At 46.4% G+C, this 25,169-nt stretch overlaps 1 protein-coding gene across 2 annotated transcripts in view; it reads right to left on the bottom strand.

Annotated features, from left to right (window-relative positions):
• Positions 1-25,169, bottom strand: part of IL1RAPL2 (interleukin 1 receptor accessory protein like 2) — a 487,221-nt gene that overhangs the window by 394,724 nt on the left and 67,328 nt on the right. The window contains exon 1 of one of the 2 annotated variants that reach the window (XM_049827420.1): positions 1,298-1,382. The exons of the other annotated variant lie outside the window; for it this stretch is intronic. The gene's annotated coding sequence lies outside the window, so the exon portion shown is untranslated. Of the gene's footprint in view, positions 1-1,297; positions 1,383-25,169 lie in introns of those variants that run through there. 2 annotated transcript variants of the gene reach the window in all.

The raw sequence follows: 25,169 nt of genomic DNA, 5'->3' as shown, positions 1-25,169 counted from the left end.
GGGGAGTGATTTTAAGAATCAGCTTAAATCAGTCTAAGTCCTAGAACTGACGCAGTTACAGCAAGACAGTTTCCAAAGCAGAGTAAGCTGCAGCAGTCATCACAGCCACCCAAGGGGAAAGAGGATCCCCCGTGACAGAAGACCACATACGCTTCCCAACGCCAAGAAGGCCACTGGGCACTGTCCCAGGAGGGCAGACTTCTTCTGGGCTGAGATGAACTCTGAGGCTACTCTCTCAGCCCCAGCCCATCCAGCCTGCCCTGGGCTGCGGAGAGGCTCTGCTCGGGAAAAAAAACACTCTGAACCCTGCTTTTCAGATCTCTGGGGGGGGGGGGGGGGGGGGGGGGGGGGAGCAAGTTACTCATGAGAACTCTTAGGCTTCAGAGTCACTGATAAACCCTGTAAATTCCGGAAAACCCATGGCTCCAGCTATTCAATCACCGACACCCAGAGCAAACACCACTGCTCAGGTCATGGCCTTTTCCTCCTCGAGTGCTTTAGATGAACTTGCAAGTGACCACAGGTCTACTCTGCAGAGCCTCAACCACAAAAGACAACATTTCAGATTAAAAGAGATGAGAAAAGTCCATTCTCACCCATGTCAATTTCAAAACTCACAGACTCTCTTATATCAACAAGGAAGTCTGTCCAATTCGCAGCAGCCTACACAAGAGCATTATTAAACCAAAAGATTAGATGCTTTGCTTCTTTCATACTCATACCAACCTTGCTCTCCAAACAGCTTTTGTAAAAAAGCTACTAAAAAATGGAGAGAGAGACAGTTCAAAGAGAGGTCTCAATCCTGAAAGATAGCATATCCCTCCTCTTTCCCCTCCACACTGCTTCTCTCATTCCCCTTGTCTTCCTCAGGGCTCATTATGGAGGTGCTCAGCACAAAACAGAACTAGGTTTTAGACTGGACTGCCATCTGCATGCTGAAGTGTTCCCTGCTTTTATAGAGAAACTGCTTTTACAGCGTCTTAAAACAGTCCTCTTTCCGGGACCACATAGAAGATGGACTGCAGCTGTTACAAGTGTCAGCCGTATTGACTTTATATCTGCTCCTATATACATTCATACCTCTGCAATATTTACACAATAACAATATTTGCACTATTCATGGCAAACCTGGTCCATATTCACTCCTGCACATTAATGAAACAAGCACCAAGAGAACACAACTCTGCATGCGATGTGCTTAGAATTTCATTCCTTGATCTCATTCATGGCCACATGCTTCCCTAACTAATACATAAAGCTCAAAGAAGACAGAATTAACAGAAAAAAAATGACATACCAGCTGTTACGCTTCTTATAAAACACTCTTCCACAGTTTTCCACTTAGAAAACACAATTGCAGAGAAGCAAGATAGGGCACTGCCGCTAGCAAGGGCAAGTTGCTTTCACTGTACTCGGCACCATCTCGTAGCACCTTAGAGTGATAAACATATTCTTGATGAGGACTTTCTTACCCTTACATAACCAGAGGCTAGCCTTTACCTATATGTATTTTGCCAGATTTGCCTGGGTGAAAATAAGAATTTAATTAAGCAAGCAAGCAAACAACCCCCCCAGAATTTGAGAATCATAAGACGCTGCTTTTAGAACATTACTTTCCAATATTTTGTGGAAATCTTGTAAACAATGGGGTGTTGTTCTGATGCAGGCCAAAATAAAATTAAAATATGTATTTTATGTGCTCTGGAATTGCGCTGCCAAATAGACATCCTTGTTAATTTAACTGGTACATAAAGCAGTAGGAAGAAGGGTAGAAGGAACTCTCTTCCTATAGTGCTTTTGGAGTGGAAAGGGGATGGAAAGGAAAGGATTAGCCAAAAAAACCCTGCAGAAGTTTCTAACATGCAGTCTCTCTCCCACCAGCTCTGTCACTGAACATAACACACCCCTCGGTCCTCCACCGATTCCAAGGGGGGCTTACCTAGGTCAAGTACCATCTGCCAGAGGAAACCCTGACCATCAAAGCTAGCAAAAAGATTCTCATTATTTTCAGCAAGGGCAAGATCTCTTCCCTCCGTCTTCTTTTCAAGGCTGTTTAAAGGAAGATTTATTTTTAGTTGGACACCCCAAAAAGAAAATGGCCTCTGAAAGTGCCTCTATTTTGTGATAGTTTAAATGTTCGCTTCCCTTTCCAGCACTAAAGACCTCCTGATAAATAGCTCAGACTCTCACATTGTTTGAGGAAGGCTTAGAAATGGAGAGCAGACACGGTTTCCCATACAGCCCTTTAAGGCTGTTTAATAGTTGTTCACGATTTAGCATCCCTTGATATTTTCAGCTTCAGCCTCAGTTTGAAGTGAGAGATTACTCAGAGCCCGAATGTTTTGGAGAGCGGGAAAACTCCATACATTATAAATGCTTTATTTGTACTTCTTACTGTGAGTACAAATTCTCAGCCCTTTCCCTCAGACACGCAGGTCAACGCCACCAGCCCCAGGCACACCTGGCAGCTTCCCACCTCAGCCAGCAGGGATGCCTGGCTGCACAGGGCACAGTCATGCTCCTTGGAACTCTTCCTCCGCCTCTGGTCCCACAAGGGCATCTCAACCCAGGACAGAAAAAATTTGAACAAAACAGCCCCTCTCTTCCAAATGCCACATCAAAGACACTGTTGTTCTCTGTAGCTTTAACTGGATAATTGTAACATGTACCCTTCTTTCCCCAGGAAACAGCTGCAGACAATCAGGGAACAAATTATTCTGCCTATGCAAACAAACCAAATCCCTTTACAGACCCATCCCAGCCAGAGAGCCTCACCTGGATGCCTCTGTCATCTCCAAGCAGGCAGAGCATCCCAAGGGGTATGGGCCTCATATGCTGTCCCCATTTCCTACCCCTTGCTCTCCCAGCAGCCTACCTGCATCTCTGCTGGGCTCCTCACGCACACCGCCTCCATACACAAGCTGCCTATTACGTTTGTAAGGAACTGAAGCCAGCAGCTGCCCTACACCTCCAGACATACACGCTCTTAAACCCTCCACGGCTCGAGCTTATCATAGGGTGGGAAGGCACAACACTCATGAGATCTGAGCCCAGCAAGTGCAATCCCACCTGCCTCCGGTTCCTCACTCCTCTGCAGCCTCCTCTGGGCTTAAGTCTGCAAAGTCCAGCTTCTTCTGAGGCCCACGCCTCCAGCCTCCATCAAACCAGGAAACCTCCTCCTCCCTCTCCCATACCACCGGTCCCTGCCTGATTCAGAAGTGATCTCTGCCCCAAGAACAGCCCTTCTGCTTATCTCACCTTCTCCCCACCAGCCTATGAATGCCTCCTGACCCTCTCAGGCTCTTTTTTTGATCTGACTTCTGTCCGGAGAGTGGCCAGTCCCCTCACACTGGTTTCCAACAGCTTCGGCTACTGCACTGCTTCAAAGTGCAGCCACTAGACTGGCAGCCCTGGAGGTTAAAAGGCTTTCCATTGCTCAGTTCTGTGAGATATGAAGCAATTTAGACAAAGCTGGCTAATGCCCCATATGCACGGGGGCTCCAGCAATTGTGTGGCATCCACTAAAATTGACTGAAGTTGGCTAAATGCATTAATGTGGCACACCTGGTCGTTCTTCTTACCTCTTGTGCAAGCAAATCTTCCTCCCTTCTTCCTCCCCCCCCCCATCTTACTGCTAAAGCATCAATCACCAAAGAATTTGAAGACAAACCTCCTACGAGCTTCCAGGTACTGTGAAAGTAAAAGAGTGGTCTCCAGAGAACTCCTGAGCCTTACAAATGGAACAACCAAAGATTCATATCTCTCTCTCGTGTGCTCACTTCCAGCCCAAGCAGGGGGGTCAGTATAAGTAAGTCTTGCTATGATCTAACATCCCTGAATGTTCCCAGCTGACCACCCACCCCTCCCGGGTACGCAGGAGCAGGCCAGAAGTGCATGCACACCCACACACGCAGGATACGTGCCTTCCGACATCCTTGGTCACCAGCTAGAAAGCTTTAGTTCAGTAGAGGAAGGTCTCCCCTCGCAGACTCGGATCTGGAGCACGCTGGAGGTGCAAGCTGCTGCCTAGCAACACCAGCGCTCTGCAGGGAGGTCGTAGCATGCCCCCGTCCTCCCACTGCAAGAGGTCTCCTATGTATGGAAAAACACCATCAGAAGGATGCGATCCTTAGCAATTTCTTGGAAAGCCATCCTGCACATCACCAACTACAACCCCTGCTTAACCACAGACTCACCAAATCCTGAAGAGCACTGCCTGTGCCTTGGTGAACTGCCAGAAGTCTTCAATTCTCAAGTTCCCTGCGTGCGTGGTACGCCCCACTGGCTTACGGAGCCCAAAATCCCAAATCCCAGCCTGTCCCTCGTCTCCTCCTCAGCCACTTGTCTATTGCAAAGCAAGAACTTGACTTGCTGTCAGACAGCTTCCTCCCCAAACTTACCTCCTGCCTCAGGTCTGACATGAGCAACGCTTTTCAGCCACCGTATCCTCCTCAAAGCTGGCCTGCTCCTACCTCCGGAGGGAAGCCCCTTCCCGTGCACTACACGGAAGCAGGGCAGGCAGTCACCTGCTCTTACAGCTGAGACATCTGATAGATATCACAGACTCACAGGCAGCTGCAGTTTTATCCCTGCTAAGAAGTAACGTTCTCTTTTAAGCACCAGCAGCAGGCGTTTGGGGCGAGCACCTCTCTCGGGCATGAATGCAACCACACTCACACAACGCCTGGGCACCCTGAAACAGCCCTTCCCCACTCCTGAGCAGGCAGCAGCTCACCTTGCCTTGCATCGACCTCTAACAATTCTCTGAAAAACCTCAAAACTATGTGCACTCTGACGGTAATATCATAACAGCCACGAACCGCATGCACGCACTCTAAAAATATGATTTTTTTAAAATAATCAGGCTAAAAACAAGAGAGTACAAACACTGCAGAGGAGCACCAGAAAGTGCCAGCTCCTGGAAGCATAGGTTTTTCCTCACAGTACAAGCCTAAATTTGGGTGTTAATCCAAAAGGAGGAGAGGTTGCCCAAAGCACGCAGACGTTACCGTAACTTTGAGAAACTGGAGCTTACAGCATTTTCCCATCAGAAACTTTAGATTCTTTGAATTGTAGCAGAGACAGCAGTCCACAGACGGGCTCTTTAAAGACAGCTGCTTAATCAAGCGCTTGAAAGAGGTTTCGTGCCCTTTAGCAGGTTTCCATCAGACCCCAAACGAAACTAGAGAAGCCTTATTCCCAACAAAACTTTTGGAAGCAGCTAGAGACTTCCGAGTTGCCCAACGTTGAAGACACCATTGCGGTACCTCAGAGCAGCCGAGCCTCCAAAGAACCGGCACCTTTTCAACAAGCTCCGCCAAGCTGCAACATCCCCCAAAAACACAAGTCCTCGCGTGTTTTTCTTTTAAATCCCCGGCAGCAACACTTCCCCCCCCAACCCCCCCCCCCCGCACCCCGGGAAGCCCCACGCGCGTTCGCGTCTCGGAGCGAGAGCCCCTCGTATACTAACCGAGACCTCCCTTCGTGACAGAAAAACACTTTCGGGCACCTCCGCAGCCGCAGGGCCCGATCCGGGGAGGGGGGTGAGGAACGGCGGAGCCGACGCGCTAACACGGACGGCGACGGCTCCGGCTCAGGAGACCGCCGGGGCGGACGCCGGAGGGCTCGGGGGTGGCCGCCCGCCCGGGACGGAGAGCCGGGGCTGCGGAGGGATCCCTGCCGGCAGCCCCTCGGTAGCGGTGGGTCCGCCGGGCTCCCTCCGCCCCGGGGCTGAGGAAGGGAGGCGGCACGAGCCGCCCCTCAGCCCCGTCCCGCGCACGGCGGGGGCGGCACCGAGGGGATACGCGTTACACCCGAACTTTTTTTTTTTTCTCTTTGAGGGAAGATTTTAGAAATAAAAAACCGAAATTGCCGCGAGAAGCGCTGCGCGGCAGGGCTTACCTCCTCGGCGGCTCACCCTCTAGGTCTCCATACCGGCACGGCCCCGTCCGAGGCCGGCGGGCAGCGGGCGGGCCCCCGCCGCGGAGGCAGTGGAAGCTGCGGGGGCGGCGCGGGCCGCCCGTCTGAGCGGAACGCGGCTTCCCGCCGCCGCCGCGGAGGAGGAGGAGGAGGAGGAGGAGGAGGAGGAGGAGCGGGCGCTGCCCCCCCCCCCCCGTCGAGTTACGGCGGGGCGGTCGGGCGGCGGAGCCGCTGTGAGGGGAGGGGAGGGGAGCGGAGCGGGACGGCGCTGCCCGCCGCCACCGACGGCTCCGCACGCGGCAGGTGCGCCCGCCCGCCCGCCCCGCGCAGCGAGACGCCGCAGCGCCCCCTGGCGGCCGCGCCGCGCCGCTGCCCGCCCGCCCCGGCCCCGCTGCCGCCCCCCAACCCGCAACCGGGCACCGGCCCCGGCGTCTCCCCGCACCGGCGGCCGGCGCTGCGCTCCCGGAGCCCGCTCTGGCAAAGAGCCGACGACGACGAAGCCCCGTAAAGCCCAGCCGGGGAAGGCGCCCGCTCTCGGCCGAAGAAACGGCATGTGCGCGAAACCGGGGGGAAGCCGCTTTCGCACCCGCCGCGCGTTTTCACACCGGCGTTAAGCGCCGGTTTAACCAGATCGCCTTGAACTGCACCGGGTCAGGTTTCCCTTCCCTAACTCCGCTTCTGACATGGCACGTCCACGCTTTCTCCAGCACGGCAGTGGTATTTTTAGTTTGCCTGCGCTGCTTTTTATTCGCTTTTAAGTTATCTCAGAATAGCTCCACGCAGAACATAATCCACTGCTGCATTTTGCTCAGATTCACAGGAGGACCCAGTTCTGTTAGGCAACTGCCATACAGGCAGGAAAACCAAATTTCTCTAAGCGCGCTTCACGCTCACGTAAGCGACGTGACTTCACAGCGCCGTTGCTTGGCCCGACTCGCGCCGCGTCACAGCGCCTGCGATCGTCACTCGTGCCCGTGACCCCTGCGAGGCCGCAAACGCCGAGCAACGCAGCGGCGAGAAGCTCGTAACCTAAGCACGCAAGCAGAAAGAAGACATCTTCCTTGGGAGACCCTCACCATAAAAGTCAGCGTCCCCTCGGCACCTTCCCCCACCCAAGCCAGGGCAGCGAAGAAGAGCCAGATCCTGCTCGGGTCGCGCACGGCTCACCTCAGCTGTGCATCGGTGTCAGCGTCTTTGCAATTACTGATGTCAAAGCCAAGGAAACACTCAGCTCTGCTTTCGGGTCTCTATGGCAGATGCAGAGCTGACGATTAGAAACATTGTCTTGTTACCTATAAACAAAGTAAATCTGAACTAGATGTGACACAGGGACAACGAAATAGCAGCAGTTTTAGTCATTTCTCTGAGTATTGCCATCCTTTAAAACTTCTTTTGGTTCGAGGAGGTGCTGGGGACGAGCAGCGCGTGGCCGCTGTGTCCCGCGAGGCGAGGCCGAGAACGGCCAGACGCCACGACTGTCCCTGTCCCAGCCGTGGGGAGGGCTCAGGCACACACAAGGTATTCTTGCGTACAGTAAATGAGCAAAACTGTTGTAGTGCAGGAATGTGACAAAAATCAATGAACTGGCCCATTTTTACTGCCTGTATAAATCTTTTAACTAATTAGAAACAGTCAATAAGTTGCCAGGAGACCTTGCTTCTCCGTGTGACACAGACTTCTTCACCAAGATGCTAATACCTCTGCTGCAATTTATAACCTCTGACACTTCAGCTACTCTTTCATTTCTCCTGGCATGATTACAGTGTAAAAGTGCTATTTTTTAAGTATCAAGTCACTTACTAAAGTCACTTTTTATCTGAATTAAAAGATTAAAAGCCTAGGAATAAAACATCCCATGGACTTTGAAATATACAGTTAGGTGAAGCTGTATTTAATGGTACCTTAGATTTATATTTGAACTTTAAATGAATAGATAAAGCAGTATCACTACAGATTCTTCAGCATTTTATAATAAGTCAAGAAACCTTAATTATTATGGTACACTATATGAATGTATACGTTATTCATAAAAAAGAAGGAAATATACCACTGACTGAATTTTTTTAAAACTAATTTTGTTTCCTTTGTTCTGATCTCAGCTCAGCCCATTGTGGAAAATAATCCATTTCACAGACAAGAGTAATATGATATACAGCTGTCAGTCTTCAGGTATGCTCAGTAGGAATGAAAAGAAGAATGTGGTATTAATGGAGTTGAATACAGAAGAGAAGAGATCAGCCTTCAGAGGAACGATAGGAACAGCCTGCCATGCACCAAGCCTTACATTAATTTCTGATGTACTACTAAAGAAGTAATGAGACCTGTTTTGGCCTTTGTTTCTGACCTTCCTGTTTTTTTTTTTTTTTTTTTTTTTTTTTTTTTAATACATGTGATAAAGCAGGCTAGGGACCCCAGCTAAGACATCCCAGGTGCACTGTGTGTTGTAGACGCACACAGAGAGAATGGAGAATGATGCAGTTGACACTGATAAAAATGGGAGAGAGAGAAATTATTCACACTGTCGTACCTGTCCATACTAGGAAGGGATGTCCAAAGAGACTGATGAACTTGGGCAATGTCAAGCAGTAGGTCTGTGGAGAGCCAGGAACTGAATGTACCATCTTGAATCCCATTTAGTTCTCCAATCCTTGATTTGTTAAATCTCTCCATTCTTTCTGCTAACCAAATTATTTCATGATGGGATATTCTAGTGTTCTAATCCAATGCCAGAGAATTCAGTGGAAAAGACTCTTTTCCACTGACTTTGGTTAGCTTTGGAAGAGTCCCCAGACACACTCTCTTAATCAATTTTAATCAGTCTGTGCACGGACTCAGCCACATCCCTCACAATTAGATTGTGGCCAAACATCCTCTCCTGACTGCCACCAGCAGAGGTTGTCCTCCCAGCTGCTCTTTTCTCACTTCCCAAGGGTCGATGGATCTGCTGGTTGAGCGCCTTGCTCTCTGTCCTGCATCAGTCAAATAAGAGGTTTGTTTTGACTTTAAACAGCAGAAGTTAAAGAGCTCCCACCTGAGCAGCGTGCTTGGCAGAGCTGGCATACAAAGTAAGCAGCCTCCAGCGTGAACAGGTTAATTTAGGGGGCATAAATTGCCCTAATAAACACTACCACTAACACAGCTAGTTCCAAAAGGGGCCATCGTCCATGGCGGTGATCAGGAAACCCCCAGCCTTGCCATGAACCTCTGCTCCTGAATCTACATGATTCTCACATCTTTCTTGCCTGAATGGGAAGATGACAGGATGAGAGAATTTACAGCTGTGTAAAGTCCCATTTATTGACTTTATGTCTAGTCTTTTGTATATAGCCACACAGATTCACGTCTGATCTTTCAGAAATATGGCCACACGTGAAAACTATGCGTGTGTGCGCGTATATGCTCCCGCTCAGAAGAGACCCTGTGATGACCACCATAAGCAAGAGGAAATAAGGCTGAAAGCTAAGTCCACCTCTCTCCAAAAACACCATCAACCCTTCCCAGCAATCAATTCCAGCAGACAGTGATGCCAAGCTGGTAGATAACCCCGCCGCAGCCCGGCGCAAGTATCCAACCTCCCTAAGACCAGGTCACAGCGACAGACCTGCAGGGCTGCAAACCTGCAGATGCTGCAGAGCATCACCCGCTCGCACGCTGCGTCCACCACCTCCAGCCCCGCTGCGTCCTGCTGCCCGGGGCCCCGTGCTCTCCACAGGCTCTGCTCTGCCAGCAGCACCCACGCTGCTGGAGCGGAGAGAGGCGGAAGCGCTGATCCACAAGGATGTGAGATGCTGATGCTGCAACAGCAGAGCACGGAAGGGAGCTCATCGCAGAGAGACTTGGCAGGGCTGCGTTTACACGGGACAAAAGCCAAAGCCAAGAGAGCCTGTTGTGAAAGGAATGAGGAGGACATCGGCGGCCGGATAACGCCGGATGAAGGATTAGCTACAGGAAGGAATAAACTGACAAGGAGAGAATCCTGCCTGGCTGGTAGCAGCCATGATTCCGATCACCGCTTGTCAGGAGATAAACACAGAGCTGCAGAGTAACATATTTCCAGTCAGCTCTGCAAAGAGGGAGTTTTAATAGGGTGCCAGTTCCCTTCAGTTGGAGGGACTTGCACAATAATGTCACTGCTGTTGGCTGAAGTTACAGACAGTATAAAGCGGCAGTAAATGCCAAGATTTCAAAAATCATTTTGCATCTGACATTCTCCTGGGTTATTTCAAGTGAAAGATAAATGCACTATCTTCCAAGCAGTAATCTTATTTGATACCAACAACATACACAAGTAGTTAAGTTTGGAATAGGGTAACTTTCTCGCTTTTATGCTTGAAAGCTGCAGATAAAATTATTAAGCATTTTGCGTGTACAGAGTGTAAGAGGAGTGACTGCTCTGCATAAGTATATGGATTGGAAAATGAGAATTCCCTTCCCCAAAGAATAACACGACAGGCTTACAGCAGAGGTAACATCTTCATGCAGTAGGCATTATATTTTTGTAAAAGAGTAAAAAGATACAGCATATTGACTATTTACCTGTCTCTCTTGACTGGCCAACAGCAGAAAGGGAAGCATTGTTTGGGATTAATTAAAATCAGACACAAATCCTAACTTTGCCTTAATCCAGCAAACAGCTATGAAGCTTGTTAGGGAAACTGCTCAAATGGAGAGCTTTTTTTCATGTGCAGATTAGTTTGTGGAATGTAAAATCCACTAACAGATAGTGGAAATATGCTTCCATTTACCATTGGGAATTTCTCAGACAAGACTAAGACAAATGCTGCCTCTGACTGTTTATTTCACTTTTTGGTGGAAGAACCAATAATCAGCTAGAAAAGGTGGCGGCGGGGCGGGGGGGAGGGGGGGAGTATAAATAATTAGCACACACAAACTCTCATACTGGTGTTTTCTGTCCTCTGGGTGGGACGTTGCTACACGATCGACCCAGCAGTTCTGAGACCTCTGGCGAGCACCAACAACATCCTAAAGCAGATCAGCCCCTAAATAATAGAAAAGTCCTCCACCAGCCCCTCAGTTCTCCTCCATTCATCCCCTTTCAGTATCTACGAGCAAATCCGTGGTTGGCAGAGACACAGAGACAAAAGATCAAATGCAGGTTGTGCTTCTTCTAACCTCTTGTGGGATTTAGAGAGGCTAATCAACGTTGGATTCACTTATATTCCACGGATCATTTTTGTTTGGCAGTATCTAATCATAATTGCAGAAATCCCACTGCAATACAGAGTTTGGCAAACTCATCTTGGAACAGCTCATTTGGTGCAAACTTAGATTATATTTTAACTTCAATGATAAGAAATTACTGAGAAGATGACAAGCACGGTTAGTTTTAGATGCCACAAGCTGAGGAAAAAGAGGTAAGTTACCTAAAACGATCTCATCGTATTTTGTAACTTTGTCCTCATAAAATGCAAATTTCTGCAAGTGGATGCTTTGAAAAACCTAGTTTAAAAAGTAAAAGGAAATAAAGCCTAGAGATCAACAAATACTGATGTTGATCATCTATGTTTTTCTATTACAGATTTCTTTTCCCCTCTCCATTTTTCGCTGGTGCTTCTAGAAAAGAAGAAATTAATACAGCACTTTCTTTACTTCTTTGTGTTTGTAGCAAACAATAGAAGTTTTAAATCTGGTTGTAAAAATTGTCCTATTTTCGATTTCTGTTCTGCTCAGATTATCATATTTCAGGCCACAGAACAGAGCAAATCATAACAATGAAGGGAAGGGTACAACAAATGGTCTGAAACTCTGGACTGATGGCAAAAAAACACAAATTACTTTTCTGGACAGAAGCTGCACATATTTGGGGTAGCTTATATTTAGTTGAATAATGGATTTTCCAGGTCAGCTGGCAAAAGGAAAAGAAAAATGTTGTTTCAGATGAAAATGAAATGGACTTTCAAGGCAGGGGAGAAATGTGGCAAAAATAATAATGATCAGCTTTAAGTGTCGTTTCATATCCTTGTTCACAGATAGATAAATTGTGTATTAAACCTACATACCTGGATCGTACTGTAAACAAGTGTCTCTTTTTCAAGTTGACCAGCACCACTACTAAAATGTAAAGTTCAAGGTTATATTCCAGAGCCTGCTTCTTTTGCTTCCCCAAAAGACAACTGGGCTTCAGCTCAAGCAGAAGCACCAGGCTAGCCCGACATGCAGAAAAGGAGAATTTCTCTGTTCGCACCTGTGTCTGCACAAGGGTCCTCCCTGGCTCCCCGCACTCACACGCTGCAGTCGCTGACGGGTCTGCCAGAGCGCGTAGAAAGAGCCAAGCGTGTTAAATGACCCGCGCCGCGTGGCAGCGGCGGCACAGCTCCCAGCTAGGGTAGCTCACGCCAGGCTCCAGCTGGGGAGGGTTGGAGAGGGGAGCTGCAGGAGCCTGGCTTGGCTCCTCCGAGCACAGCCTCGGAGGCCAGAGGATGGCGAAGGGGCTCACGTGCCAAGACCCCTTCTCGAGCCCTTGCCTCACCTCGAGGGCAAACGTAGGCATAAAGATCCTCTCGCTTTTATGCAACGTCGTATTTGGCAGAAAAAGGGTTCCTTCGTCTTTCTGAGGCGTATGTACACGAAATACATTTGGCAAGAAAAAGGTACTCCACACTTACACACCTGCACATCCACCCGTTCACCTGGCGGGCTGCTCCAGCGTGACCTGTTTGAGCAGTCCTCTAATTTATCACATCAGTAATTCAATTCTGATGTCAATATTTCAAGGTCTTTTTAAGCATCAGTGACCATATCCTATGAATGAGGGGAGAGAAAAAAAAAAAAAAGCGAACATATTGGCAGCAGTCAACAAAGCAAAGATATGCTAAAATACTTTTTCCAGCCTTAACTGTTTTAATGCCTGATAATAAACACTTCTCAGGACGTTTGTTTTCAGGCTCCGTCATCCTCTGTTGTCCATGCATTCTAAGGCACTGAATTCCCTTCCCCCAGTATATCTACAAAGAGAAACATTTATGGAAATAAAGGGATATGATTTAATCTCAGATTCAAAGACTAAACAGTGGCTTTAGATACAGCATTTGAGGTTTTTTTCATGATGCCTAAGCCAGTCCTGCCCTCCAAGCTGTCAGTGAGTTCATTTCCTCAAAAGCAATGAGTGTTATCAAAGACAAAAAAAAACCAAAACAAGTCAGTGGAACTGGAGCTAACGGCTTCATAAACACCTTTGATTGCCAACGCTTTTGGCTTGCAGTAACATGGTAATATTCTAAAATTGGCTTGAATTTCTGTAAGAAGCTGTTTAATGTATTTCAAACTTGAAGGTTTCTTACCTATGCAAAAATGCCAGTACTTGGAAATATCAAGCACATTAGAGTTATACCCTGTCTTAAAGGAAACAGAACACGCATGCTGAAACTACTTGCTTAATTTCTATTTTGAGTATTAGTATTCCCTGGCAGAAAACAGGTGGAAGACAAGTGCATAGGTATGTCTGCTCCATGCAGGCACATGCTCCCCGTGCTGCCCAGCCTCTGCCTCCATCAAACCTCCAGTGTGCAGCTTGCATCGAACTGCTCAGGGCCAGAGGCACCTCTTATATTTCCAAAATAAAGAAAGTCAATGTGCAGCACTCATTGCCTGAGCAGAGCAGACATGTCAGTTGTCTTGGAATTTAAATAACCACAGCTTTGGAGTGGGCACATCAGAGACGGCCTTAGCCCAAGTAGCAGAATCACAGCATTGACTTCAAGCACTTCGCAAGATCCAAAGAAACATCCTCTGCAGTGTAAATCCTACGCTCCAAAATCTTCTGAGCAGGGGACACAGCCCAAGACCCAAGAAAAGGGCAGGAGTTTGGAAACAGGCAGCTCCTTGCTGAGCTAGGGAACAGCATGAAGAGGAGTCAAAGCAGCTGTGTGAATTGGTGGGGTGATGGGGACATGACAAAAACAACTGAAAAGCAGAGCACAGAGTGCATCCTGGTAGAGAAACCCCAGTCAGCATCTCTCATGACCGTGAGAGGAGGAGTGGAAGCGGATTAGGTAGGAGACCTCCTTTTGGGGAGGATTCTGGTGATCAGTATATCTGGAGACCCCCAGAGGTTGTTTGTTAAAAGCCCTCAGGTCGCAGGAGCTGCTTAAACACCCCACCCTATGCAACAAACCCAACAACACTTCTCTGGAGGAATGAAGACAGAATTGGTCAAACACTAAACTCCGCAAACACCAGGGGAAACACAGAAAGCGCATCTGGAGGCAGATGGGAACCGGGGCAGGAAAAGGGTTACAGGAAACACCATAATTTTACTAGAGAAGCTGTGAGGAAGACTCAGTTTAAAGACTACTGCAACAATACATTCAAGAGCAACAGTCTGACTTGAAAGCTACAGACCATTGACTGACCAGTTGCCTTCCTAAATCCTTGTGTTAAATCCCTGGACTCCGTGCTTCAGAATGGCAATGCTTTGCCTGTTGAGGGTACCCTGGAGGTCGCTGTCATTTCCCCATTCCTGAGAAAGGGACTAAGAGAGTGTTGTGGTCTCTGCAGGGATCTGAGATCACTGAATCATGTCCTCCCTGGAGAAATATCAGAAATAACACTTTCTACAGTGAAAAGGGAAGACAATTCTTAAGCAGTCCTCAAATTTACAGGAGTGACTTTTCCACCACTCCTCTGATAGAGCTTGCCATTCCTTCCTCTGCCTTATTGTCACCACAAATCTGGCGCAACTCAGACAGCGGAAGTAATCCCCTAAGGGTGACGAATGCAATATACGATGTTCTCAAAAGTTCTCAGATCAAGGCTTCTTAAAAATAAAAATTGTAGCGCAAGAATCAACAGTCAAGGACAGTCAATCAGATGTCTGAATTATGTCCTGCCTTTAAAATATACAGTGGATAACAGTTTTTAAATGGTCCCTGTAAAAGCTACTATGTGTACTGTACCTTGACATTAAGTCCACAGTAAAGTACTTACCTTCAGGATTCTCCCCATTTATAGGTCTTTTATTCTGCTTCAAACTAATCAGAGCCGCTGCTCCAGAATATAAAAAGAAAAAAAAAAAGCAAACATATGATTTACTGCCGGACTCCCAGTGAGCAAAAGGGCACACACCCATCACCGCAGGCAAGCAAGCAAAGAAAAACGATTCAGAGCAACAGAGGGAAGGTGAGAGGGAAGAGGGAGTGGGCTGGGCAGGGTGTTAGTATGCAATAACTCATTAATGTGAGCGCGTACAAGGCCAGTCTGACATCAGGGAGGACGTTACAGGATTGCAATGGGATTATGGCATATATATACAGACAAAAGAGGCCATTAGCTTCAAAGAACCACTTATTTATCCCTTTCGGTAAAAAGCAGTCAGCCCCAAGCTCACAAAGCATATAGGCACATGCTCAGGTACATCTGTCGGTGGATCCAGACCAAAGCGACCGAGCCTGCCGGCTCTGCCGGGAGGCAGCAAGGTCTCCTGCGCAGGTGAGACCTCTCCCTACAGGCTCTTCACCCAGACACCGGTGACCGCAGGCTACTCGGTTACAACAGCCAGGATGCTCAAAACACCACTTGATCCTGCACAAAGTGGGAAGGAGAGACTGAGTATCTCCTGTCACTTCCAGGGGCAGCAGAATACCTTGGGGGTCTTCATCCAGCTTGGTGTCCTTGCTGCAACAGAAGAACCTCAAAAACCAGCACTAGTTTCTTCTAGTTGCAAAGATTTTCCTTATGATTGCCTCAGGACTTACATCGGAGCTCAATTTTCACTCACCCATTCCTTTATGAAATTCTCCACTTCCCTGCCATTCTGCACACCCAGAGCTGAGGTTATTCCCTCTCCTCTCTTCTCATTTGTGGACAGGCTGAAAACAGTTTGCTTTTGCCTATTACATGAAGATCTCTTTGATTTCTTCGTAGGAAGTTCACTCTTGGCAGATTCTTCGCTTCTTGGCTGAACCTGACAGCTGATGACTAGACTGTTTTGAATATGTGACCACTGCAGAGCTGGGCCATTTCTGAATAAAATTGTCTCTGGGAACCACAGAGATCCCTCAGCAAATAGCAGTACCTTTAGGCCTTACCTGTGCTGCCGTAGGTCAGAAGTAACTATGCAGGTTAGGGGTTGCACCTTGGTTATTTATAAAAGTGAAGATTTGAGCCACTAGTTCAGCAGTGAGCAAAGAAGGAAAAAAGAAATCTGGTTACAGAAAAGCGTCCAGGAGCCACATCAACACAGCTGTGAGCCCACTTCAGGCAGGGAGTGAAATTCCTGGAGCACCATTTTGCGCTGCCCAGGGATAACGCTGCAGCTCCACAGTGTCCTCTGGACGTGCATTTGCCTTCCAGCGCATCCAGCCTGCAGCAAACCCAAAGGACATGAAGGCTTAGCCAGGCGCTGCCGAGGGCAGGGGTCTCTTGGGTTACTCCTCCAGTCTCTTCCAGTGTGACTTGGTCACCCTCCGCTCACTGTCCGGCCCAAGCTGAGACGGCTACAAACACTGCTGTGCCCCTGCTCTGGGGACATCTCTAACACTCGCAGTTCAGCCCTGGGAGGGAAAGCAGATTTGGCCCCTTAGTATGTCATCTCATGGTTTTCAGTAGGAAATTTAGATTGCACATATCTAATTAATGGAAAACAGGGATAAACAAGCAGATTGCTTACTTCAATTATGTGCACAGCGCCTGCAGGGTTACCATTTAAAAATCACAAAGAAAGCAAGCAGTCAAAATGGGTAAAAAGACGCAGACAGGAGTATATAATCTGCAGTTTACCTTGATGACGACTAAAAACACCTCTCCGCCAAGAGTGAAGAGAGGGAGGCTATTCTTGGCAAATGAGTATAATCCAAAATTTTTCAGCCATCTGTAAATAACATTTACCTGGAGCAGCTTTACATAATTAAATGACTTCCTTATGAGTGTTGCACAGACCCATCTGTGTAGAGAGGGAATAACTTGCTCAAAATAAAGACAGAGAAGGAAAGAAATCAGAAGCTCTCCATTAATTTATTTAAATTTCTCCCAGAGGCAATTTCTCCAGAATCCCCCAAATTCCGTGAAGTCAAGTATCTGCTTTCCTTGCAGCTTAACTTACTGAAAGAAGCATTACCTGGACAAACAATCCTTTCTCTAAGCAGCTTAACAAGTTTGTGTAAATGTTTGAGCTGCTGTAAAGAGGCAAGAAAGTAATTCCATATCCTATTTAGAAAGGTAAACAATTTTCCCTTTATTTTCAGTCCCTCAAGTATTTGCACTATCCGATGGATTAGATGAATACTCTGTGAGATGGCTATTTTGGGTGACATGACACACATGTGGCAAAAGGTTCAAAACCGGGAGTAAAAAGTAGTTTCCAATTCAGTGATGTTAATAATCAGATGCAAATGCCAGTCCTTTGAATGACTTGATTTGTATTTAGTAAGAATGTTAGTGAGACTGATGATCAAAATTCATTTTTCAGTGGCATTTGAAAATTAAAATGGCCAACAATGCCAGCACACTGCTCTATGTAAACCAGCTGATTGTAAAACAAAGACCAGTTATTTTTGTTACCTTCTGTATTCAATAGATGCCCATGTTCAGTGCTAAGCAGGACTGGTTAAGACATTTGGCATTTCACCTTCCTCCTCTTCATCTGATTCTTGTTTTATTTTCCTAAGCACTTGGGGGAATATTTCCCCCTTACAAAAGAAAAAAAAAAAGCTACAAAAAATACAATAACTTTCTGTTAAAAGGTCTCTGTGGGACTGAGAGAGTCTCACTGACCAAAATTTAGCTCTACAATAGCTTTAGAAGTAAGCACTCCACTAGTATTGCAGCTAGAGTTCCTCACTCAAAATAAACTGGAGGACCAGGTTCTTTACTGGTTTACACATGGATTTCAGTGCTCGTGTCAGAAATCTCCAGAGACAGACATGATTCAGTTTTATTGCATCCGTACAAACCCTGTCTGAGAAAATAAACTTTTTACCTTACCAAGTGCCCAGGCATTCCTGTGAAGCTGTGCAGTGATCAGGGATCATCGTCTCAGATTTAATTGTATTAATGGGATGAAGCTAAATAAACTGCTAGCTTACAGTGATTATCTCTGGATCATTATTTGCATCTTCTCAGCCACAAAGGTGTTATGTGACTGGAAACAATCTAGCACCAAACACTCCAGGGAAAAATTCACCAGATGTGTTAATGGTTCTGACCCCCAGCATAAGATGCGCCCCAGAAAGAAGATTTAGGAATAAGGTTTATGCAACATATGGTCAGGATGTAGAGCCTTTCTTCTTACACACTGCTGGTGTTTTAGTGACACCACAGCTATGAGACCAGACACTTTTGAGATGTAAGCAGCTCACGCCGAGCTACAAATGCCAAAGTTCCTCCAGACAGGACCAGATTCCTGTCCTCCGCCGAGCACAGCCTGGCCCACTGGGACACAGATTCCCCAGAGGCTGCAGGCCCTACAGGAAAGTAAATTGTTTAGGACCACAGGATAGAAGTGACTTCAGGAGCTCTCTAGTCCAACCCCCTGCCCAAAGCATGAGATCAAACCACTTTACTCAGGGCTTTCAAGATCCCTTTGGGTCTTGAAAAACTCCGAGGGCAGAGAGCGCACAACCTCCCTGGGCCCCTGTTTCACAGCTTCACTGTCTTCATGGGGAAAAAAAATCTTGCTTTATATCCACTCTTATTTGAAGTTATGGCCACTGCCTCTCATCCTTCCACCACACACCACTGTGAAGAGCCTGGCTCTGTCTCCTTGATGGTTCCCCATAGGTGCTGAGGCTGCTACTGGGTGTCCCCAAAGCCATCTCTTTTCAGGCTGGACAAGCCTGGCTCTCTCAGCCTGTCACTACAGGGCAAGTGCTCCAGCTCCCAGTCATCCTGGGGGCCCTCTGCTAAACTCACTGCAGTTTATTGACGTCTTTCTTGAATTGGAGAGCCCAAAACTGGACACGGTGTTCAAAATGCCATCCAACAAGTGCTGAGCAGAAAAGGATAGTCACTTCCCTCAAACTACTGGCTATGCTCCTGGCAAATCAGATCCTCCATGTATAAGAAGACAGCCATCAATTCTGCTTTTCAGTGCAATGAGGAATTGCCCATCAACATTATCAAACATCAAAGGTACCTTTAGAAATGGCCAGATTCAGAGCTCAGTTGCATTGCTGGAGTGCTATTGATACAGGAGGGCTTTGAATCAGACTGTAGTCCAGATTTGCACATGGGATATGGCGAATGCATGTAGCACGATTATCTGAGCTATGGAGTTGCTTAACATGCACAGTGGCCATCTGTCCAGGATGTCTCATGCCTGGTAGTCCATGTCGCTGAATGTGTGATAATCACCATCCAAAGCAGTAGGTCAAAAGGAAACAAAAGGGTTTGTCTGCCTAAATGAATACACCTGGTAGGCCTGGCTATTTCCTTGGTAACTCTTAAGTGGAGTCAGTGCTAATGTAACTGAGATCAGAATCTAGCCCTGGGTTTGTAGGAGTCAATGCAAATTACATCAAGTAGCTCGACCTACTTTTCTCTCTCTATAAGGAATTCGTCTTTACTCTGCCGAGTTAGCACTAAACCTGTCCAATTCTCTACAGCTCCAGAGTCGCAGGTACGACTCAGTGCCACAAGATAACTAAATCATATGCGTGACTGAAATACTCCAGATAATATGAAGCATGCAAAAGAGATGTAATCAATTTTAGAACAAAGTAAAATCTGCAGTCATTTATCCTACTTCCACTAATATCTAAAAGATAAATAATGTCATGCATTAAATATTTCCATCACTTTTGTTCCAGTGATGAGAATCTTCTAGCAAGTACTAGAAAGCAAAAATAAACATTGATGAAGTGCAAAACCCATCATAAAAGTAAAAAAAATCCAACCACACCTAGTACAGTACATTTGCATTCAGCACAGATTTTCCAGTCAGCTCCCTTTCCAGCAGGTGAAAGAGTGAGTTTTGGCAACTCCATCGAGTGAGCAGAACTAGAGGAAAAGCAGGTTCTTTTTTGCCTCAGGAATCAGAATTTCATCACCTGTATCCCAAATACAAAGTAAAATACACTCTCCGTTAGATAGGCACAATCTCCTCTGATAAAAAGAGTAAAACACTTGCCATATCAGAACAAAATGGGGAGCTTGCTTTCTCAAGCTAGCTAATTCCAAGGGAAGTATAAAAAACAACTGTGAATTCAGTACTTCTGAGCCTGCACAGTCATTTCAGAGCACATGGTTTAATAAGCCTCATTGACCTTTACCCTGCTTAGCACCTCTTTGCAGGCATAAGGGAAAGACATGCAGTTTTGAAAGTTAAATGTTGTTCTTAGTATAGCCTTCACTTTATGTTTTATAAGATTTTTGAAGGAAGTTGCCTGCTTCAGCTTCTGAGACACAGCCTCCTCTGATTTCTAGCTAAAGCGTGACGTTAAATTGCTTTTAAATGAACTGAATAGATCTAATAAGCATGGTGTGTAAAATCCTCATCAGTTTTGTATCTCAGTATATCTCATAACAACACAGGATCTTGTGGAATTGAGATCTACAGGTTAAGTTTTGCGCAGTGTAAAAAGAATTCATTTATCTCTTTCAAGCTCGTCCCCTTTGAGTTTCATTGAGCACCCCTTTTGTATACTGCAAACACATGGTGAGGAATAACCCTGCTGACCCTCTCTGTGCCATTCATTATTATACATCTTTCTGTCACACTCTTGTTTATTAGGCTGCTTTTAGAATTAAGTAGGTTTTATCTTGCCTAATATTGTCTCAAATGAAATTCCCCTTATGCTTGTAATTATGTCAGCTGCCCTTTTTAGCCCCCTTTCGCTTTCAGCTCTAGCCTTATTTGAAAGGAGAAGATGATTTTGCATCCCTTTCTCCAGCTGCAAAGGAGCAGAAGGCCTGAAACAGGAATATAGTAAGCAGGGAGGCTCCCATGTTATTAATATTTATTTCTTGCTGCTATCTAGAGGCATCAGCTGAGCCAGAGTCCTACCGTGATAAGCTACACAGCCATGTAGTACATGACAGTCCTTACTCAAAGGACTGCACCATGAGGGATATGGGAATCTCGGAGAGAGAGAATTCATACTGCAACTTCACTTGTCTCAAGCAAACTCATTGCCTTTCAACTTCCCAGCAGATGCAGCCTGCGCTCAGTGAGAGCGTGGTGTATGTTTGATAATGAGACCACTTACATTTCATCCCCCACAAAGGGAGCTGGTCCCTGCTGTTACAGATCCCCGTGCAACCTTTACCTTGAAGCTACAAACAAGCCCTTCACAGCATCCGCATCTGCACATGGTCAAAAAACAGCACTAGGCCACCACACACCAAAGAACTACAGTGCTGGCAGAAGCGAGGGGCAGAAAACCTTAGGACTCCAGGGAGGAACCTGCCTGCTGAGCAGTCGTGAAGACGACAAGCACAGATCCCACGCTCACATGTAGCAGTCACTTTAAAGCATGAAGCACTTCAATGACCAAAATCACTCCAGTCCAGGCCCTGAGGAGAATGAATTAGGTATTGAATGGCCTGTTTCCAGAAAATGCAAGTGCCCGTATTGGTAATGTCGTCAGGGAGAGAACATTTCAGAAGCATCAAGCAGATAAATAAAAAGTCTAAATCTCACTTACAAGGTGAAAACCAAAGCACCTAAATGACTTGGACACAACAACCTCATCCTCACAACCTCTGCTGCTTTCTGCCCACACCAGCTGTGTACGAGTGCCAGGACAAGCCATTTTGGTGCCTGAGCTCATCCCTCTCCTCCCACCTGGCAGATGGTTCCTGCTCTGCATCCTCCCAGCCATCCCCTTCTAAACGAGCCCCTTCGCCCTGTGCCACAGGGGCTGCCTCCTGCTCACCTCCCTGCTCTAAGCTGGAGAGTCTGCAAGAGCCCCTGGAAGCAGACAGGCATTATTTGTTTGCCTGCATTTCTCTGCTGGGAACAGTTTGCCGTGAACCGGCCCTGTTACCGCATGAAAAGGCAGGATGTTTGCTATGTAGGCATCAAGGTGGCTCTGCAACAGCTCTGCTCGCTGCGTACATGACCTTTTTAGCAGGGGAAACGGGGCAAGGTCAAAAGAAGCACTTGGAAGTAGACAAACAGCTTCACCACTGAACGAGCGCCAGTCCCACGAGCACTCTCGCCCTTTGAGTACACTTAGGAGACCATAAAAGCAGCCAGAGTAAAAGAGCAAAAAGACTGATGGAGGAGCTCCTTGAGGCATTAGAGGACAGTAGCCAGCCCTTGATTGTTTTGCTTTGATTAAGAGCATAATATTAGAACTAGACACTTACCCAAGGTGCAGGCAAGAGCATTTTTATCATTTCCCACAAGCTCAGATCTTACACCTGATTTCCTTTAATGATTAAGGAAAAGGTTTTATCATCTCCCTTGCTAGATAGGTCAGCTGTCTACAACAGCTGCGATGGTGACGATGCCCAGGTTGCTCGAGGATCCTCTCCCCCTCTGCCCACCCCTTTCTAATTCTCTGATTTGGGGCAGGTCAGTCTCATTCACCTGTCTGTTTATACCACAGGCATATTTTTAAATGCGAAATAGCAGGTGGGTTCCTAAAACGCAACAGGAAATAGAACACAGGTAACCGCAAAGCTGCAGGTCATCATTCCTGCAATGTTTCAGGGTGAACAGAGCTTAATATGGTTTTAATACAATTACCCAATTATAAATTTGTCTGATTCTTGGAGTTGCACTTGCATTTCCCGTGACACAGCCAAATCAACCAGACACATCATCAAAAGCAGTAGTAGGGGGTATATTTATCAGACATTCTGAAATGGATCATAAACTTTAAAAATTCCAACTTACTGTAGACTTTGGGAGAGAGAAAGAATAGAGAAACTGCTGAATAGAAGCAGTGCTTGTGCCATGAATAAGACATGGCACTGCAGTTAATTCTGTTTTAGAACAAATGCATTAAACATTTATTACACCAAATGTTAGTTTAAAACAATCATTAAAATCAGTTTTTTCTCTGTCCACTGGAGATCAGTTATTCATTTAAAGTTGATGAAGCTTCCCTAATTTCAACATCATTATTTCTATGTGCACATAACAGGAGCCATTATATTTTAGATTCATATAGTAATGTTGCTCAATTTATTTCTCACTCTCTCTATCTCTTGTTGCAAACCTTTATACTGATCATGAACATTCCATTTAAAAATGAGTCTCTTAATGACTGTCTTCTGGAAATACACGTACAGCATGTACGAGGGGGGAAAAGTCAGTTTAGAGTAATACACACAGATTGATTATTTCTGAGCCGGATCATTTCTGCCGTTTTCTTTTTCTTCAGACTTTGTTTAACTAGTCATTCATCATCGGTTTTTTGTACTTCATTATTCACCAAGCTATTTACTCCCCCTCCTAGCTGAAGGCAAGGATGTAGGTCCACGTTTTCCCACAGCTGTGTTATCCCCAAAGTATAACCCCAAAAGAGCTGGTGCCTGGTGGCATCACCGATGGCTGAGAGTTTGGAGGACCAGCTCCGCTGGCTGTTGGTCCCACACTGCCTCGCCAGCATGGAGGCTGAGGCAGTAAGCATCCCTGGCACTGGCTGGGATTTTCAGAAGACAAGCACAGGACAGGCAGGCTTGGGCACTGGTCTCTGCTTTTGCCCAGCACTGGACTGACTGGAGGACAGAAGGGATGACATCTTAGTTAATAATGATGGCTGAAAAGGGCAACTGAAGCCTTTACCTTTTAAAATACATTAATTTACAGTAATTAACATACAGATCTTATCAGATTAGGACTAAGAAAATTGCTGCCATCTACTGCTGGAAAGAAATACGTGAATACTGAAAGCCTCTTCCAAAAACAAGTTATGAACTAGAATTACCTGCAGAAGTTTATTTCAAGTGCGAGCCTAGCTCTGAAAAGGGGGGATTGTCACACACAAGCAAGAGGGATGTGACCCTGAAGTGCGGTGGTCAGAGTATCAGGCTGGGCAGACAGTCAGAGTGCTCTTCATGTTCTGTAAGTAAACACGGTGCAGAGCGGTACTTTAAATACATTCCCCAGCACCTGAACATTAAAGGAATTATGGCTTAAACCTTGGGGAAATCTTTTACTTTGGATTCCCCATTAGCTTAAAATTCAGGAGGTACTTTCTCTCTCCTCCAAGTTCAGCTTTACTCATTTATAACAACTGAAATGAGTTGGAGGGGACAAGGCAGTCTCCCATATATCACTGCTGGTTTGGGGGAGGTTAATCCAGTAAAGATGCTACGTTGTCAGGGATTCATAGACAAACTCTATACTGGTCTGCAGGCAGGTATTCCTCATGAGAAAGGCAGAGAGAGAAGACAGATCTTATAAGGGGAGGACATAAGAGTCTGGAATAAGTTTATATTCATTCATTCAAAGCTTTGGGGGTGAAGCAGGAGTCCACAAACTGGAATTCCCATGTCCTGTTCCCAGTCCCTGTGCCCATCAGGTGTCCTTGTGCTTCCTCTTAGCCACGGTTACTCTCAAACCCATACTGATGTTTTGCACCAACAGTGTATTTTCCCTCCAAAGCATGTGCTTCAACAGCCTCTTAGTCCCTGCAGCACCAGTGCCTCTGGGGATTTTATTTCCTTGTACTCATATGAAAGCAATATGACTCCATCAACCTCCCTCACTTTCCCTAGTATGCTGCTGCTTTAAAGGTTAATTTTTCCACTTCGTTTTCAAGCATATCATTGTCTTCACCACATGTGTCCAGCAGCCTCAGGAATCCTGCCTGCTCTGCTCAGTCAAATGCCCTCTGCCTAATTCTGCGTGCTTCACCCCTACTTGTGCTTTTGCTCAAAGATCACCACTTCAGCACTTCCTCCCTCTCTCTGAACAAACTAACAAAAAATTATATGGCAGGACAGAGAAAAATCTTTGTTACATTATGAGATCCATGCAGTGGGCCCAATTCCTTTAAACAGGCCACTGTTTTCTCTGCTTTTCCAGGAAATTGCTCATCCAGCGGGTGTGTTACTTTTGCCATAGGTGAACTCCACTGGCTTTTACATTTGCCCAATTTCCTCACACTATTTTTTCTCCAGGGCATAGAGAGCAAGCAGCATGTTTTAATTTTCCTCTGGGGCAACCATTATCTTTGCTGAGTACCAGGACATGTGGCTGCAGCAGAGCACCTTTGACAGCAGTTTTCACAAAGTCACACCCAAGTCTTTGTCCTACAGAAAAAAAACAATTTCAAATTTGTTCAGCCCAGCTTTGCAGCAATCTTCCCAGAGCAGCCACTGCTGTTCAGTCCTGTTGT

This window comes from Accipiter gentilis, chromosome 24 (genome assembly GCF_929443795.1).
Source record: "Accipiter gentilis chromosome 24, bAccGen1.1, whole genome shotgun sequence".
In the NCBI taxonomy this organism is placed as follows: domain Eukaryota; kingdom Metazoa; phylum Chordata; class Aves; order Accipitriformes; family Accipitridae; genus Astur; species Astur gentilis.
This window is presented reverse-complemented; position numbering and strand designations above follow the sequence as displayed.